The sequence below is a fragment of the Lampetra fluviatilis genome, unplaced genomic scaffold, assembly GCF_964198595.1.
Source record: "Lampetra fluviatilis unplaced genomic scaffold, kcLamFluv1.1 SCAFFOLD_667, whole genome shotgun sequence".
Taxonomy (NCBI): Eukaryota; Metazoa; Chordata; class Hyperoartia; order Petromyzontiformes; family Petromyzontidae; genus Lampetra; species Lampetra fluviatilis.
In genome coordinates this window covers 27,501-45,242 of record NW_027621344.1, presented here as the reverse complement: position 1 = coordinate 45,242, position 17,742 = coordinate 27,501, and the positions used below count along the sequence as shown (strand labels likewise).

The 17,742-nt window shown below is 54.3% G+C and overlaps 1 long non-coding RNA gene across 1 annotated transcript in view; it reads left to right on the top strand.

The window, feature by feature from the left end:
* The first annotated feature begins 3,156 nt into the window (after positions 1-3,156).
* LOC144955117 (uncharacterized) overlaps positions 3,157-17,742 on the top strand; it is a 20,453-nt gene continuing 5,867 nt past the window's right edge. Inside the window, exons 1-2 of the long non-coding RNA XR_013641508.1 lie at positions 3,157-3,376; positions 8,104-8,215. This is a non-coding gene — a long non-coding RNA (uncharacterized LOC144955117). The remainder of the gene's footprint in view (positions 3,377-8,103; positions 8,216-17,742) is intronic.

Here is a 17,742-nt window from a genome sequence, read left to right as displayed (position 1 = left end):
GTGTTGGCGTGTGCAGCAATTGGCCGCTTGCGCACAATCGCTCCATTGTGTTGGCGTGTGCAGCAATTGGCCGCTTGCGCACAATCGCTCCATTGTGTTGGCGTGTGCAGCAGTTGGCCGCTTGCGCACAATCGCTTGCACGCCGTCGCCCACCCTTTTGGCCTCGCCCCCCCTCCCTCCCGATACGTTCCATTCATTGGCTACCATAGTCTGATGAGCTCCCCCCTCCCTCTCCTCCCCCCCTCAACTCGCTTTTAAGGGATTACATCTTGAATCATTGCCTCACTTGATGCAGCTGATCTGGCTGTGACGGTCCCACCTGATGACGGAGACTTGTGTTGCCTCCGAAACGTCGTGATTTTTGATTTGATTTTATTTTCATTCATTTTGATGTTTTACCTACGTGACTTTACCGAAAAAACCTAAGAAGATTATTTTATTATGTTTTATTTTTATTATTTTATTACTTCCCTTCTACGTGACTTTACCGAAAGAACCAAGAAGATGAATCCCTGCAGTCACGAAAGAAGCTTTAAATCGAAAAATTAGAATATTAGATTATTATATTATTTTAATATATGATTTTAATATTTATGTTATTTTATTATATTATACTATTTCATTATGTTTTATTTGTATTATTTTATTATTTCCCTTCTACGTGACTTTACGAAAGAACCAAGAAGATGAATCCCCGCAGTCACGAAAGCTTTACATCGAAATTTTATTGTTTTATTTTTATTATTTTATTGTTTTATTTTAATATGTTTTATTTTAATTATTTTAATGTTTTATTATTTTTATTTCAATATGTTTTATTTTTATTATTTTATTATGTTTTATTTTTTATAATTTTTTTATGTTTTATTTTTTATAATTTTTCAATATGTTTCATTTTTATTATTTTATTATTTCCCTTCTACGTGACTTTACCGAAAGAACCAAGAAGTTGAATCCCTGCAGTCACGAAAGCTTTAAATCGGAATGTCGTTACTTGTTAAACATTTCTTATTTCGGCTGTGCTTACGCGTGCGACGTCACATCCGGTAAAACGCTAATTAATTAGATTTTAAAAGGGATATTAAGTTTAAATCGGGAAGTATGAATCGCTATTGTCGTTAATAATCGCGACCTTGTTAATAATCGCGACTTTGTAGAAATATATTTCGTTAAATCTTAAAAACATTATTTCGCTTTTCACGGTCCGACGTCACATCCGGTAAAAACACTTTAGATTTTAACACGGATATCAAACACACATCGGAAAGTATTAATCGCTAATTTTGTAATTATTCGTTAATAGTTTTTTTTTACGTTTACCAAAAATATGAATCCTTGCAGTCAAGAAAGCTTCAAATGTAGAATTTTTACGTTTTTTAAAAATCTTAAATAATTTTTTTTTCCAATATGCAAAGTGACACTGCTGCCCGCTACGTCACTTCCGCGTGGGGCCCAATGGGGAGCGCGCCCACCCGGAAGTGACGACAACGTTGACCAAAAGCGACAAAAAAAGGCGGGAAATATTTTGCGAGACGCAAAATTAGGTGGTTGTGGTGGTGGTGGTGGTGAGGTGGTGGTGGTGGTGGTGGTGAGGTGGTGGTGGTTGTAGTGGTGGTGAGGTGGTGATGGTGGTGGTGGTGGTGAGGTGGTGGTGGTGGTGGTGGTGGTGAGGTGGTGGTGGTGGTGGTGGTGGTGAGGTGGTGGTGGTGGTGGTGGTGGTGAGGTGGTGGTGGTGGTGGTGGTGGTGAGGTGGTGGTGGTGGTGGTGGTGAGGTGGTGGTGGTTGTGGTGGTGGTGAGGTGGTGATGGTTGTGGTGAGGTGAGGAGGAGGTGGTGGTGGTGGTGAGGTTGTGGTGGTGGTGGAGGTGGTGGTGAGGTGGTGGTGGTGGTGAGGTGGTGGTGGTGAGGTGGTGGTGAGGTGGTGGTGAGGTGGTGGTGAGGTGGTGGTGGTGAGTTGGTGGTGAGGAGGTGGTGGTGGTGGTGAGGAGGTGGTGGAGGTGGTGGTGGTGAGGAGTTGGTGGTGGTGGTGAGGTGTGGGTGGTGAGGTGGTGGTGGTGACGTGGTGGTGGTGAGGTGGTGGTGGTGAGGTGGTGGTGGTGGTGAGGTGGTGGTAGTCAGTTGAGGTGGTGGTGGTGGTGAGGAGGTGGTGGTTGTGGTGGTGGTGGTGGTGAGGTGGTGGTTGTGGTGAGGAGGTGATGAGGAGAATGCGGAGTTTTGCTGCTGCCACGAGGTAATTCATCAGGCGCGTTGTTTATTTATTTATTTTGTGGCGGAGAAATCCGATAAGCTTTGAAGCGTTTTGTGGGTGGGCGGGCGGGTGAGAGAATGGAAGATATGGGGAGAGAGTGAGTGGGTGGGTGGGTGGGTGAGTGAGTGAGTGGGTGGGTGGGTGAGTGGGTGGGTGAGTGAGTGAGTGGGTGGGTGAGTGAGTGGGTGGGTGGGTGAGTGAGTGGGTGGGTGGGTGGGTGAGTGGGTGGGTGAGTGGGTGGGTGAGTGGGTGGGTGGGTGAGTGGGTGGGTGAGTGAGGGGGTGGGTGAGTGAGTGAGTGGGTGGGTGGGTGAGTCGGTGAGTGGGTGGGTGGGTGAGTCGGTGAGTGGGTGGGTGGGTGGGTGGTGGAGTGGGTGAGTGGGTGGGTGGGTGAGTGGGTGGGTGAGTGGGTGGTTGAGTGAGGGGGTGGGTGGGTGAGTGAGTGGGTGGCTGGGTGAGTGGGTGGGTGGGTGAGTGGGTGGGTGGGTGAGTGGGTGGGTGGGTGGGTGAGTGGGTGGGTGGGTGAGTGGGTGGGTGGGTGGGTGGGTGGGTGGGTGAGTGGGTGGGTGAGTGGGTGGGTGGGTGGGTGGGTGAGTGGGTGGGTGGGTGAGTGGGTGGGTGGGTGAGTGGGTGGGTGGGTGGGTGAGTGGGTGAGTGGGTGGGTGGGTGAGTGGGTGGGTGGGTGAGTGGGTGGGTGGGTGAGTGAGGTGGTGGGTGGGTGCGTGGGTGGGTGAGTGGTTTGGTGGGTGGGTGGGTGGGTGAATGAGTGGGTGGGTGGGTGAATGAGTGGGTGGGTTGGAGAGTGAGTGGGTGGGTGGGTGACTGTGTGGGTGACTGTGTGGGTGACTGAGTGAGTGAGCCTCAACACAATAAAGTGTCTCTCTCCCCCCGTGTCTCTTTCAGGGTGGACGTAGATTCGTCGTGGGGATTGGAAGTCGCTCCGTTGGATTTGTGCGCGGTTCGACACGGAGACAAGACAGAGAGACACGGGGGGGAGACACACAGACACGGGGGGGAGACACGGGCTGGAGACCCGGCGGAGAGACACGGTGGAGAGACACACAGACACGGGGGGGAGACACGGGCTGGAGACCCGGCGGAGAGACACGGTGGAGAGACACACAGACACGGTGAGTAGACTGGTAACCCCTCCACCTTCAATTCATTACCACTAAACCACGTGTGTGTGTGTACCTGTGTGTGTGTGTGTGTACCTGTGTGTGTGTACCTGTGTGTGTGTGTACTTGTGTGTGTGTGTACCTGTGTGTGTGTACCTGTGTGTGTGTGTGTACCCGTGTGTGTACACTGTGTGTGTGTGCCTGTGTGTGTGTACCTGTGTGTGTACACTGTGTGTGTACACTGTGTGTGTGTGTACACTGTGTGTGTGTGTACCTGTGTGTGTGTGTGTGTACCTGTGTGTGTGTGTGTGTACCTGTGTGTGTACACTGTGTGTGTGTGCCTGTGTGTGTGTGTGTACCTGTCGTGGACAGTGCTGTGGGATGAAGGCCAATGCCTCATTGGCCTCTCCCCTCATGGCGTCTGTGACCACCACAGCGGCTAAACGGGGGCTCTGGATGGGTGCGAGGGGCTGGTAACCCCCCCTCCACCTTCAATTCATTACCACGAAACCACCAATTAAACCTGTAACTAATAAGCTCGTGCCGGAGGCCCCGGGGGGACAGGCGTCTGTGACGTCTCCTGGCCAAACCCCCAATTGGCGGAGCCAGGAGATTGAATCTTCACCCTCGGGGCTCCTCCGGAAACAACGAAAAGCCACTTCGTGTGGCCACGTGGAATGTTCGAACGCTCACTGCGGAGGAGGAGAGGCTGCCACTCCTCTGTTGGGAGCTGGACCGGTACCGCCTGGATCTCTGCGGCATTCAGGAGGTCCGGTGGACCGGCTCTGGTTTTTGTTAAGTGGAAAGGCTGCCACTCCTCTGTCGGGAGCTGGACCGGTACCGCCTGGATCTCTGTGGCATTCAGGAGGTCCGGTGGACCGGCTCTGGTTTTTGTTAAGTGGAAAGGCTGCCACTCCTCTGTCGGGAGCTGGACCGGTACCGCCTGGATCTCTGCGGCATTCAGGAGGTCCGGTGGACCGGCTCTGGTTTTTGTTAAGTGGAAAGGCTGCCACTCCTCTGTCGGGAGCTGGACCGGTACCGCCTGGATCTCTGTGGCATTCAGGAGGTCCGGTGGACCGGCTCTGGTTTTTGTTAAGTGGAAGGGCTGCCACTCCTCTGTCGGGAGCTGGACCGGTACCGCCTGGATCTCTGCGGCATTCAGGAGGTCTGGTGGACCGGCTCTGGTTTTTGTTAAGTGGAAAGGCTGCCACTCCTCTGTCGGGAGCTGGACCGGTACCGCCTGGATCTCTGTGGCATTCAGGAGGTCCGGTGGACCGGCTCTGGTTTTTGTTAAGTGGAAAGGCTGCCACTCCTCTGTCGGGAGCTGGACCGGTACCGCCTGGATCTCTGTGGCATTCAGGAGGGTCCGGTGGAACGGCTCTGGCTCCTGCCACCATGAGGGGTGGACAGTCCTCCACTCGGGGCAGGAGACTGCCAAACAACAGGGAGTGGCTCTTCTTCTGAACAAAAGAATGAAGGGGGCTTGGGAGCGTGGCGGTGAGGTGTGGGAAGCTGTAAGCCCCAGGCTACTTTGGGCTCGCCTTCCCATCAACCGGAGGCGAGGAGTGGTGGACGCCACTGGACGGGTTCCGCAGGATTGGAAGGATGCCCTGAGGGTCCCCCTCTTTAAGAAGGGGGACCGCACAGACTGTAACAACTACAGGGGCGTCTCACTCCTCAGTGTGAGGCCGGGATAGGTCCTGGCAAGGATTACACTGGTCAACACACTTTTTCTGGCAAAAGGTTTTCGAAAGGGTTTAAGGTAATTTTGGAGGGTGCTGATTTCAAATCTGGCATCAGTTTTTGTCTATCACATCAGGTTTCAGAGATTCTAGATTTGAAGCTTTCGTGACTGCAAGGATTAATATTTTTAGTTTGTTTTTTCTTCGGTAAAGTCACGTAGGTAATTTAAATTTTAATTAATAAAAAGTAAAATAAAAATCAAATAAAAATTATTTTTATTTTTATTTGACTTTTATTAATTAAAAAAAAGATTTTTATTTATTTTACTTTTATTAATTTAATTTTTTTATCTAAGTGACTTTACCGAAAAAAAACCTAAGAATGGGGTTTTTGAGATATCACATATTGCATTTTCAATAAAAACTGCGGAAGAAAAGTATTAACTAAATGTGGACATCTACATAAAATGATATTATAAACACACTATCCTACAAACACAGCGCCATATTTTAATACTAAAGCAAGTCACTGACTCGCAACAACTTGCAATCATAAGTGACAGAGTTAATTTAGGGTAAAATCGATGACAATGGGGGTATGCCGATAGCATAAAAATGAGATGTGATAGACCAAATCTGCGATCAGATTTGGAATCGGCACCCTGGAATTAGTCTAGAACAGCTGCAAAAGTCCAGGCCAGAAATTGTTTTTTTGTTGACCAGAGTTAGAGTAATATACTACGTACTATAGTATTATACTAGTGTAATGTGAGGGTATACTACTCACCCACTCACTCACTCACCCACTCACCCACCCACTCACCCACCCACTCACCTAGATACTCACCCACTCACTCACTCACCCACTCACCCACCTACTCACTCACCTACTCACCCACTCGCTCACCCACTCACCCACCCACTCACCCACCCACTCACCCACTCACTCATTCACCCACTCACTCACCCACCCACTCACCTAGATACTCACCCACTCACTCACTCATTCACCCACTCACTCATTCACTCCCTCGCTCACTCACCCACCCACTCACCCACTCACTCACCCACTCACTCATTCACCCCCCTCGCTCACTCACCCACTCACTCACCCACCCACTCACCTAGATACTCACCCACTCACCCACCTACTCACCCACTCGCTCACCCATTCATTCACCAACTCACTCACCCACTCACCCATTCATTCACCCACTCACTCACCCACTCACCCACTCACTCACCCACCCACTCACTCATTCACCCACTCACTCATTCACCCCCTCGCTCACTCACCAACCCACTCAGCCGCTCACTCGCTAACAAAAGACAAAGATCCCCCGCGTAGCCGTAACAGACTGTAGGGGCAAGTGCTGTTAGCGAGCACCTATGAAGGCCGCCACGGCACACGAGGGGGGGTGGGTGGCCAGCAGAGGTGGGACAAAGTCATTGTTATGCAAGTCCAAGTCGAGTCGCAAGTCATCAAATTCATGACTCGAGTCTGACTCGAGTCCAAGTCACATGACTCGAGTCCACACCTCTGGTGGCCAGCACCACGCCCGGCCGTACACACCGCACCAGGTACTCATTTGAGGCTGAGTCGACCTAGGGGAGGCCCCAGGACCGGTGCACAGATGCCATATTTTCTGTCCGTCTGCCACAGCAGAGGTGGTAGGGAATTCCAACAAGACCTACATCTCTGCTTCATTGACCTGGTCATTCAGTAGGCCTGGGCTCTGGGTTGTTCTTCGTGCTTTCGTAGTCCCTGACCCTTGGCGAATGGTGGTTGTTGTTGTCTCTGTGTGTGTCTCTGTGTCTCTGTGTGTGTCTCTGTGTGTGTCTCTGTGTGTCTCTCTGTGTGTGTCTCTGTGTGTGTCTCTGTGTGTGTCTCTGTGTGTGTCTCTGTGTGTGTCTCTGTGTGTGTCTCTGTGTGTGTCTCTGTGTGTGTCTCTGTGTGTGTCTCTGTGTGTGTCTCTGTGTGTGTGTCACTACCCTGGTGGTCCCCCTCTTTAAGAAGGGGGACCGCACAGACTGTAACAACTACAGGGGCATCTCACTCCTCAGTGTGAGGCCGGGAAAGGTCCTGGCAAGGATTATTCAACATCGCCTTGCTAGGCACGCTGAGGAGAGGCTTGCGGAGCCCCAATGCGGTTTCAGGAAAGGGCGGTCCTGCACAGATGCCATATTTTCTGTCTGTCTGCTACAGCAGAGGTGTAGGGAATTCCAACAAGACCCACATCTCTGCTTCATTGACCTGGTCAAGGCCTATGATAGCATCAGTAGGCCTGGGCTCTGGGTTGTTCTTCGTGCTTTCGGAGTCCCTGACCCTCTGCTCACGATCATTAAGGACCTTCATGATGGTGAGCGGGCCCGGCGGGTAAAACTACGTGGCCGGGAGTCGGAGCCTTTCCCTGTACACCTTGGGGTGCGACAGGGATGTCCTCTGGCTCCCACATTATTTACCACATTATTTAACATCTATTTCGACCGCGTAGTTCGTGAAGCCTTCAATAGCTGTACCGGGGGAATTTCTATGTGAGTGTCTGTGTGTGTCTCTGCGTGTGTCTCTGTGTGTGTTTGTGAGTCTCTGTGTGTGTCTCTGTCTCTCTGTGTGTCTCTGTGTGTGTCTCTGTGTGTCTCTGTCTCTCTCTGTGTGTGTCTCTGTCTCTGTGTGTGTCTCTGTGTCTGTGTGGTAGTTGCTGACTGGATCTGACCTTCACATTTCTGTCTCTCTGTGTGTGTCTCTGTGTGTCTCTGTGTGAGTCTCTGTGTGTGTCTCTGTGTGTGTCTCTGTGTGTGTCTCTGTGAGTCTGTGTGTGTGTCTCTGTGTGAGTCTCTGTGTGTGTCTCTGTGTGTGTCTGTGTGAGTCTCTGTGTGTGTCTCTGTGTGAGACTCTGTGTCTCTGTGTGTGTCTCTGTGTGTCTCTGTGTGTGTCTCTGAGTCTCTGTGTCTCTGTGTGTCTCTGTGTGTGTGTCTCTCACTCTGTGTGTGTCTCTGTGTCTCTGTGTGTCTCTGTGTGTGTCTCACTGTGTGTCTCACTGTGTGTCTGTGTGGTAGTTGCTGACTGGATCTACCTCCCAGACGAGTTGTGGGTTTTGACCTTCACATTTCTGTCCCTCCCGTCGCTGCTCAACGCAGCCAGCGTCTGTCGGCGGTGGCGGAGACTCGCGTAAGACAACCTCACACACTCACCCACACACTCACCCACACACTCACCCACACACTCACCCACACACTCACCCACACACTCACCCACTCACTCACCCACACACTCACCCACTCACCTACTCACCCACACACTCACCCACACACTCACCCACACACTCACCCACACACTCACCCACACACTCACCCACACACTCACCCACTCACCTACTCACCCACACACTCACCCACACACTCACCCACACACTCACCCACACACTCACCCACACACTCACCCACACACTCACCCACACACTCACCCACGCACTCACCCACGCACTCACCCACGCACTCACCCACACACTCACCCACTCACTCACCCACACACTCACCCACACACTCACCCACACACTCACCCACACACTCACCCACACACTCACCCACTCACTCACCCACACACTCACCCACACACTCACCCACACACTCACCCACGCACTCACCCACGCACTCACCCACGCACTCACCCACGCACTCACCCACGCACTCACCCACGCACTCACCCACGCACTCACCCACGCACTCACCCACACACTCACCCACACACTCACCCACACACTCACCCACACACTCACCCACACACTCACCCACACACTCACCCACACACTCACCCACTCACTCACCCACACACTCACCCACACACTCACCCACACACTCACCCACACACTCACCCACACACTCACCCACACACTCACCCACACACTCACCCACACACTCACCCACTCACTCACTCACCCACTCACTCACTCACCCACACACTCACCCACTCACCTACTCACTCACCTACTCACTCACCCACACACTCACCCACACACTCACCCACACACTCACCCACACACTCACCCACACACTCACCCACACACTCACCCACACACTCACCCACACACTCACCCACACACTCACCCACACACTCACCCACACACTCACCCACACACTCACCCACACACTCACCTACTCACTCACCTACTCACCCACACACTCACCCACACACTCACCCACACACTCACCCACACACTCACCCCACACACTCACCCACACACTCACCCACACACTCACCCACACACTCACCCACACACTCACCCACACACTCACCCACTCACTCACCCACACACTCACCCACTCACTCACCCACACACTCACCCACACACTCACCCACACACTCACCCACACACTCACCCACACACTCACCCACACACTCACCCACTCACTCACCCACACACTCACTCACCCACACACTCACCCACACACTCACCCACACACTCACCCACACACTCACCCACACACTCACCTACTCACCCACACACTCACCCACACACTCACCCACACACTCACCCACACACTCACCCACACACTCACCCACACACTCACCCACACACACACTCACCCACACACTCACCCACACACTCACCCACACACTCACCCACACACTCACCCACACACTCACCCACACACTCACCTACTCACCCACACACTCACCCACACACTCACCCACACACTCACCCACACACTCACCCACACACTCACCCACACACTCACCCACACACTCACCCACACACTCACCCACACACACACTCACCCACACACTCACCCACACACTCACCCACACACACACTCACCCACACACTCACCCACACACTCACCCACACACTCGCCTACTCACCAACATACTCACCTACTCACTCACCTACTCACCCACACACTCACCCACACACTCACCCACACACTCACCCACACACTCGCCTACTCACCCACACACTCACCCACACACTCACCCACACACTCACCCACACACACACTCACCCACACACTCACCCACACACTCACCCACACACTCACCCACACACACACTCACCCACACACTCACCCACACACTCACCCACACACTCACCTACTCACTCACCTACTCACCCACACACTCACCCACACACTCACCCACACACTCACCCACACACTCACCCACTCACTCACCCACACACTCACTCACCCACTCACTCACTCACCTACTCACCCACACACTCACCCACACACTCGCCCACACACTCGCCCACCCACTCGCCCACACACTCGCCCACACACTCGCCCACACACTCGCCCACACACTCGCCCACACACTCGCCCACACACTCGCCCACACACTCGCCCACACACTCGCCCACACACTCGCCCACACACTCGCCCACACACTCACCCACACACTCACCCACACACTCACCCACTCACTCACCCACACACTCACTCACCCACTCACTCACTCACCCACTCACCCACCCACTCACCCACACACTCACCCACACACTCACCCACTCACTCACCCACACACTCACTCACCCACACACTCACCCACACACTCACCCACACACTCACCCACACACTCACCCACACACTCACCCACACACTCACCTACTCACTCACCTACTCACCCACACACTCACCCACACACTCACCCACACACTCACCCACACACTCACCCACACACTCACCCACACACTCACCCACACACTCACACACTCACCCACACACTCACCCACACACTCACCCACACACTCACCCACACACTCACCCACACACTCACCCACACACTCACCCACACACTCACCCACACACTCACCCACACACTCACCCACTCACTCACTCACCTACTCACCCACACACTCACCCACACACTCACCCACACACTCACCCACACACTCACCCACTCACTCACCCACACACTCACCCACTCACTCACCCACACACTCACCCACACACTCACCCACACACTCACCCACACACTCACCCACACACTCACCTACTCACTCACCTACTCACACACACACTCACCCACACACTCACCCACACACTCACCCACACACTCACCCACACACTCACCCACACACTCACCCACACACTCACCCACACACTCACCTACTCACTCACCTACTCACACACACACTCACCCACACACTCACCCACACACTCACCCACACACTCACCCACACACTCACCCACACACTCACCCACACACTCGCCTACTCACCAACATACTCACCCACACACTCACCCACACACTCACCCACTCACCCACACACTCACCCACACACTCACCCACACACTCACCCACACACTCACCCACACACTCACCCACACACTCGCCTACTCACCAACATACTCACCTACTCACTCGCCCACACACTCACCCACACACTCACCCACACACTCACCCACACACTCACCCACACACTCGCCTACTCACCAACATACTCACCCACACACTCACCCACACACTCACCCACACACTCACCCACACACTCACCCACACACTCACCCACACACTCACCTACTCACTCACCTACTCACACACACACTCACCCACACACTCACCCACACACTCACCCACTCACTCACCTACTCACTCACCCACACACTCACCCACACACTCACCCACTCACTCACCCACACACTCACCCACACACTCACCCACACACTCACCCACACACTCACCCACACACTCACCCACACACTCACCCACACACTCACCTACTCACTCACCTACTCACCCACACACTCACCCACACACTCACCCACACACTCACCCACACACTCACCCACACACTCACCCACACACTCACCCACACACTCACCCACACACTCACCCACACACTCACCCACACACTCACCCACACACCCACACACTCACCCACACACTCGCCCACACACTCACCCACACACTCGCCTACTCACCAACATACTCACCCACTCACTCACCAACATACTCACCTACTCACTCACCTACTCACTCACCTACACACTCGCCCACACACTCGCCCACACACTCACCCACACACTCACCCACGCACTCACCCACGCACTCACCCACGCACTCACCCACGCACTCACCCACACACTCACCCACACACTCACCCACACACTCACCCACACACTCACCCACACACTCGCCCACACACTCGCCTACTCACCCACACACTCACCCACACACTCACCCACACACTCACCCACACACTCACCCACACACTCACCCACACACTCACCCACACACTCGCCCACACACTCACCCACACACTCACCCACACACTCACCCACACACTCACCCACACACTCACCCACACACTCACCCACACACTCGCCCACACACTCACCCACACACTCACCCACACACTCACCCACACACTCACCCACACACTCACCCACACACTCACTCACTCACTCACCCACTCACTCACCCACTCACTCACTCACCCACTCACCCACACACTCACCCACACACTCACCCACTCACCTACTCACTCACCTACTCACTCACCTACTCACTCACTCACCCACACACTCACTCACTCACCTACTCACTCACCTACTCACTCACCTACTCACTCACCTACTCACTCACCTACTCACACACTCACTCATTCATCCACTCATACACTCACTCACTCACACACTCACCTACTCACTCACCTACATACTCACACACTCACTCACCTACTCACCTACTCACTCACCTACTCACCTACTCACTCACCTACTCACTCACCTACATACTCACATACTCACTCACCTACTCACCTACTCACTCACCTACTCACTCACCTACATACTCACATACTCACTCACCTACTCACCTACTCACTCACCTACTCACTCACCTACATACTCACATACTCACTCACCTACTCACCTACTCACTCACCTACTCACTCACCTACATACTCACATACTCACTCACCTACTCACCTACTCACTCACCTACTCACTCACCTACATACTCACATACTCACTCACCTACTCACCTACTCACTCACCTACTCACTCACCTACATACTCACCTACTCACCTACTCACCCACTCACCTACTCACCCACTCACCTACTCACCTACTTACTCACCTACCTACTCACCTACTCACTCACCTACTCACCCACTCACCTACTCACTTACTCACCTACTCACTCACCCACTCACCTACTCACCCACTCACCTACTCACCTACTTACTCACCTACCTACTCACCTACCTACTCACCTACTCACTCACCTACTCACCCACTCACCTACTCACTTACTCACCTACTCACTCACCCACTCACCCACTCACCTACTCACCTACTCACTCACCTACTCACCCACTCACCTACTCACTTACTCACCTACTCACTCACCCATTCACCTACTCACTCACCCACTCACTCACCTACTCACCCACTCACCTACTCACCCACTCACCTACTCACTCACCCACTCACCTACTCACCCACTCACCCACTCACCTACTCACTCACCCACTCACCTACTCACCCACTCACCCACTCACCCACTCACCTACTCACTCACCCACTCACCTACTCACCCACTCACCCACTCACCCACTCACCTACTCACTCACCCACTCACCTACTCACCCACTCACCCACTCACCCACTCACCTACTCACTCACCCACTCACCTACTCACCCACTCACCCACTCACCCACTCACCCACTCACCTACTCACTCACCCACTCACCTACTCACCCACTCACCCACTCACCCACTCACCTACTCACTCACCCACTCACCTACTCACCCACTCACCCACTCACCCACTCACCCACTCACCTACTCACTCACCCACTCACCTACTCACCCACTCACCCACTCACCCACTCACCTACTCACTCACCCACTCACCTACTCACCCACTCACCCACTCACCCACTCACTCACCTACTCACCCACTCACCTACTCACCCACTCACCTACTCACTCACCCACTCACCTACTCACCCACTCACCCACTCACCCACTCACCTACTCACTCACCCACTCACCTACTCACCCACTCACCCACTCACCCACTCACCTACTCACTCACCCACTCACCTACTCACCCACTCACCCACTCACCCACTCACCTACTCACTCACCCACTCACCTACTCACCCACTCACCCACTCACCCACTCACCTACTCACTCACCCACTCACCTACTCACCCACTCACCCACTCACCCACTCACCCACTCACCTACTCACTCACCCACTCACCTACTCACCCACTCACCCACTCACCCACTCACCTACTCACTCACCCACTCACCTACTCACCCACTCACCCACTCACCCACTCACCCACTCACCTACTCACTCACCCACTCACCTACTCACCCACTCACCCACTCACCCACTCACCCACTCACCTACTCACTCACCCACTCACCTACTCACCCACTCACCCACTCACCCACTCACTCACCTACTCACCCACTCACCTACTCACCCACTCACCTACTCACTCACCCACTCACCTACTCACCCACTCACCCACTCACCCACTCACCTACTCACTCACCCACTCACCTACTCACCCACTCACCCACTCACCCACTCACCTACTCACTCACCCACTCACCTACTCACCCACTCACCCACTCACCCACTCACCTACTCACTCACCCACTCACCTACTCACCCACTCACCCACTCACCCACTCACCTACTCACTCACCCACTCACCTACTCACCCACTCACCCACTCACACCACTCACTCACCCACTCACCTACTCACCCACTCACCCACTCACCCACTCACCCACTCACCTACTCACCTACTCACCCACTCACCCACTCACCCACTCACCCACTCACCTACTCACTCACCCACTCACCTACTCACCCACTCACCCACTCACCCACTCACCTACTCACTCACCCACTCACCTACTCACCCACTCACCCACTCACCCACTCACCTACTCACTCACCCACTCACCTACTCACCCACTCACCCACTCACCCACTCACCCACTCACCTACTCACTCACCCACTCACCTACTCACCCACTCACCCACTCACCCACTCACCTACTCACTCACCCACTCACCTACTCACCCACTCACCCACTCACTCACCTACTCACCTCCACTCACCCACTCACCCACTCACCTACTCACTCACCCACTCACCTACTCACCCACTCACCCACTCACCCACTCACCTACTCACTCACCCACTCACCTACTCACCCACTCACCCACTCACCCACTCACCTACTCACTCACCCACTCACCTACTCACCCACTCACCCACTCACCTACTCACTCACCCACTCACCTACTCACCCACTCACCCACTCACCCACTCACCTACTCACTCACCCACTCACCTCACTCACCCACTCACCCACTCACCCACTCACCTACTCACTCACCCACTCACCTACTCACCCACTCACCCACTCACCCACTCACCCACTCACCTACTCACTCACCCACTCACCTACTCACCCACTCACCACTCACCCACTCACTCACCCACTCACCCACTCACCCACTCACCCACTCACCTACTCACTCACCCACTCACCTACTCACCCACTCACCCACTCACCCACTCACCTACTCACTCACCCACTCACCTACTCACCCACTCACCCACTCACCCACTCACCTACTCACTCACCCACTCACCTACTCACCCACTCACCCACTCACCCACTCACCTACTCACTCACCCACTCACCTACTCACCCACTCACCCACTCACCCACTCACCTACTCACTCACCCACTCACCTACTCACCCACTCACCCACTCACCCACTCACCCACTCACCTACTCACTCACCCACTCACCTACTCACCCACTCACCCACTCACCCACTCACCCACTCACCACTCACCCACTCACCTACTCACCTACTCACTCACCCACTCACCTACTCACCCACTCACCCACTCACCCACTCACCCACTCACCTACTCACTCACCCACTCACCTACTCACCCACTCACCCACTCACCCACTCACCTACTCACTCACCCACTCACCTACTCACCCACTCACCCACTCACCCACTCACCCACTCACCTACTCACTCACCCACTCACCTACTCACCCACTCACCCACTCACCCACTCACCTACTCACTCACCCACTCACCTACTCACCCACTCACCCACTCACCTACTCACCCACTCACTCACCCACTCACCTACTCACCCACTCACCCACTCACCCACTCACCCACTCACCTACTCACTCACCCACTCACCTACTCACTCACTCACCCACTCACCCACTCACCCACTCACCTACTCACTCACCCACTCACCTACTCACCCACTCACCCACTCACCACTCACTCACCTACTCACCCACTCACCTACTCACCCACTCACCTACTCACTCACCCACTCACCTACTCACCCACTCACCCACTCACCCACTCACTCACCTACTCACCCACTCACCTACTCACCCACTCACCCACTCACCCACTCACCTACTCACCCACTCACCCACTCACCCACTCACCTACTCACTCACCCACTCACCTACTCACCCACTCACCCACTCACCCACTCACCTACTCACTCACCCACTCACCTACTCACCCACTCACCCACTCACCCACTCACCTACTCACTCACCCACTCACCTACTCACCCACTCACCCACTCACCCACTCACCTACTCACTCACCCACTCACCTACTCACCCACTCACCCACTCACCCACTCACCCACTCACCTACTCACTCACCCACTCACCTACTCACCCACTCACCCACTCACCCACTCACCTACTCACTCACCCACTCACCTACTCACCCACTCACCCACTCACCCACTCACCTACTCACTCACCCACTCACCTACTCACCCACTCACCCACTCACCCACTCACCCACTCACCTACTCACTCACCCACTCACCTACTCACCCACTCACCCACTCACCCACTCACCTACTCACTCACCCACTCACCTACTCACCCACTCACCCACTCACCCACTCACCCACTCACCTACTCACTCACCCACTCACCTACTCACCCACTCACCCACTCACCCACTCACCTACTCACTCACCCACTCACCTACTCACCCACTCACCCACTCACCCACTCACCTACTCACTCACCCACTCACCTACTCACCCACTCACCCACTCACCCACTCACCTACTCACTCACCCACTCACCTACTCACCCACTCACCCACTCACCCACTCACCTACTCACTCACCCACTCACCTACTCACCCACTCACCCACTCACCCACTCACCCACTCACCTACTCACTCACCCACTCACCTACTCACCCACTCACCCACTCACCCACTCACCTACTCACTCACCCACTCACCTACTCACCCACTCACCCACTCACCTACTCACCCACTCACCCACTCACCCACTCACCTACTCACTCACCCACTCACCCACTCACCTACTCACCTACTCACTCACCCACTCACCCACTCACCCACTCACCCACTCACCTACTCACTCACCCACTCACCTACTCACCCACTCACCCACTCACCCACTCACCCACTCACCTACTCACTCACCCACTCACCTACTCACCCACTCACCCACTCACCCACTCACCTACTCACTCACCCACTCACCTACTCACTCACCCACTCACCTACTCACCTACTCACCCCACTCACCCACTCACCTACTCACCCACTCACCTACTCACCCACTCACCTACTCACCCACTCACCTACTCACT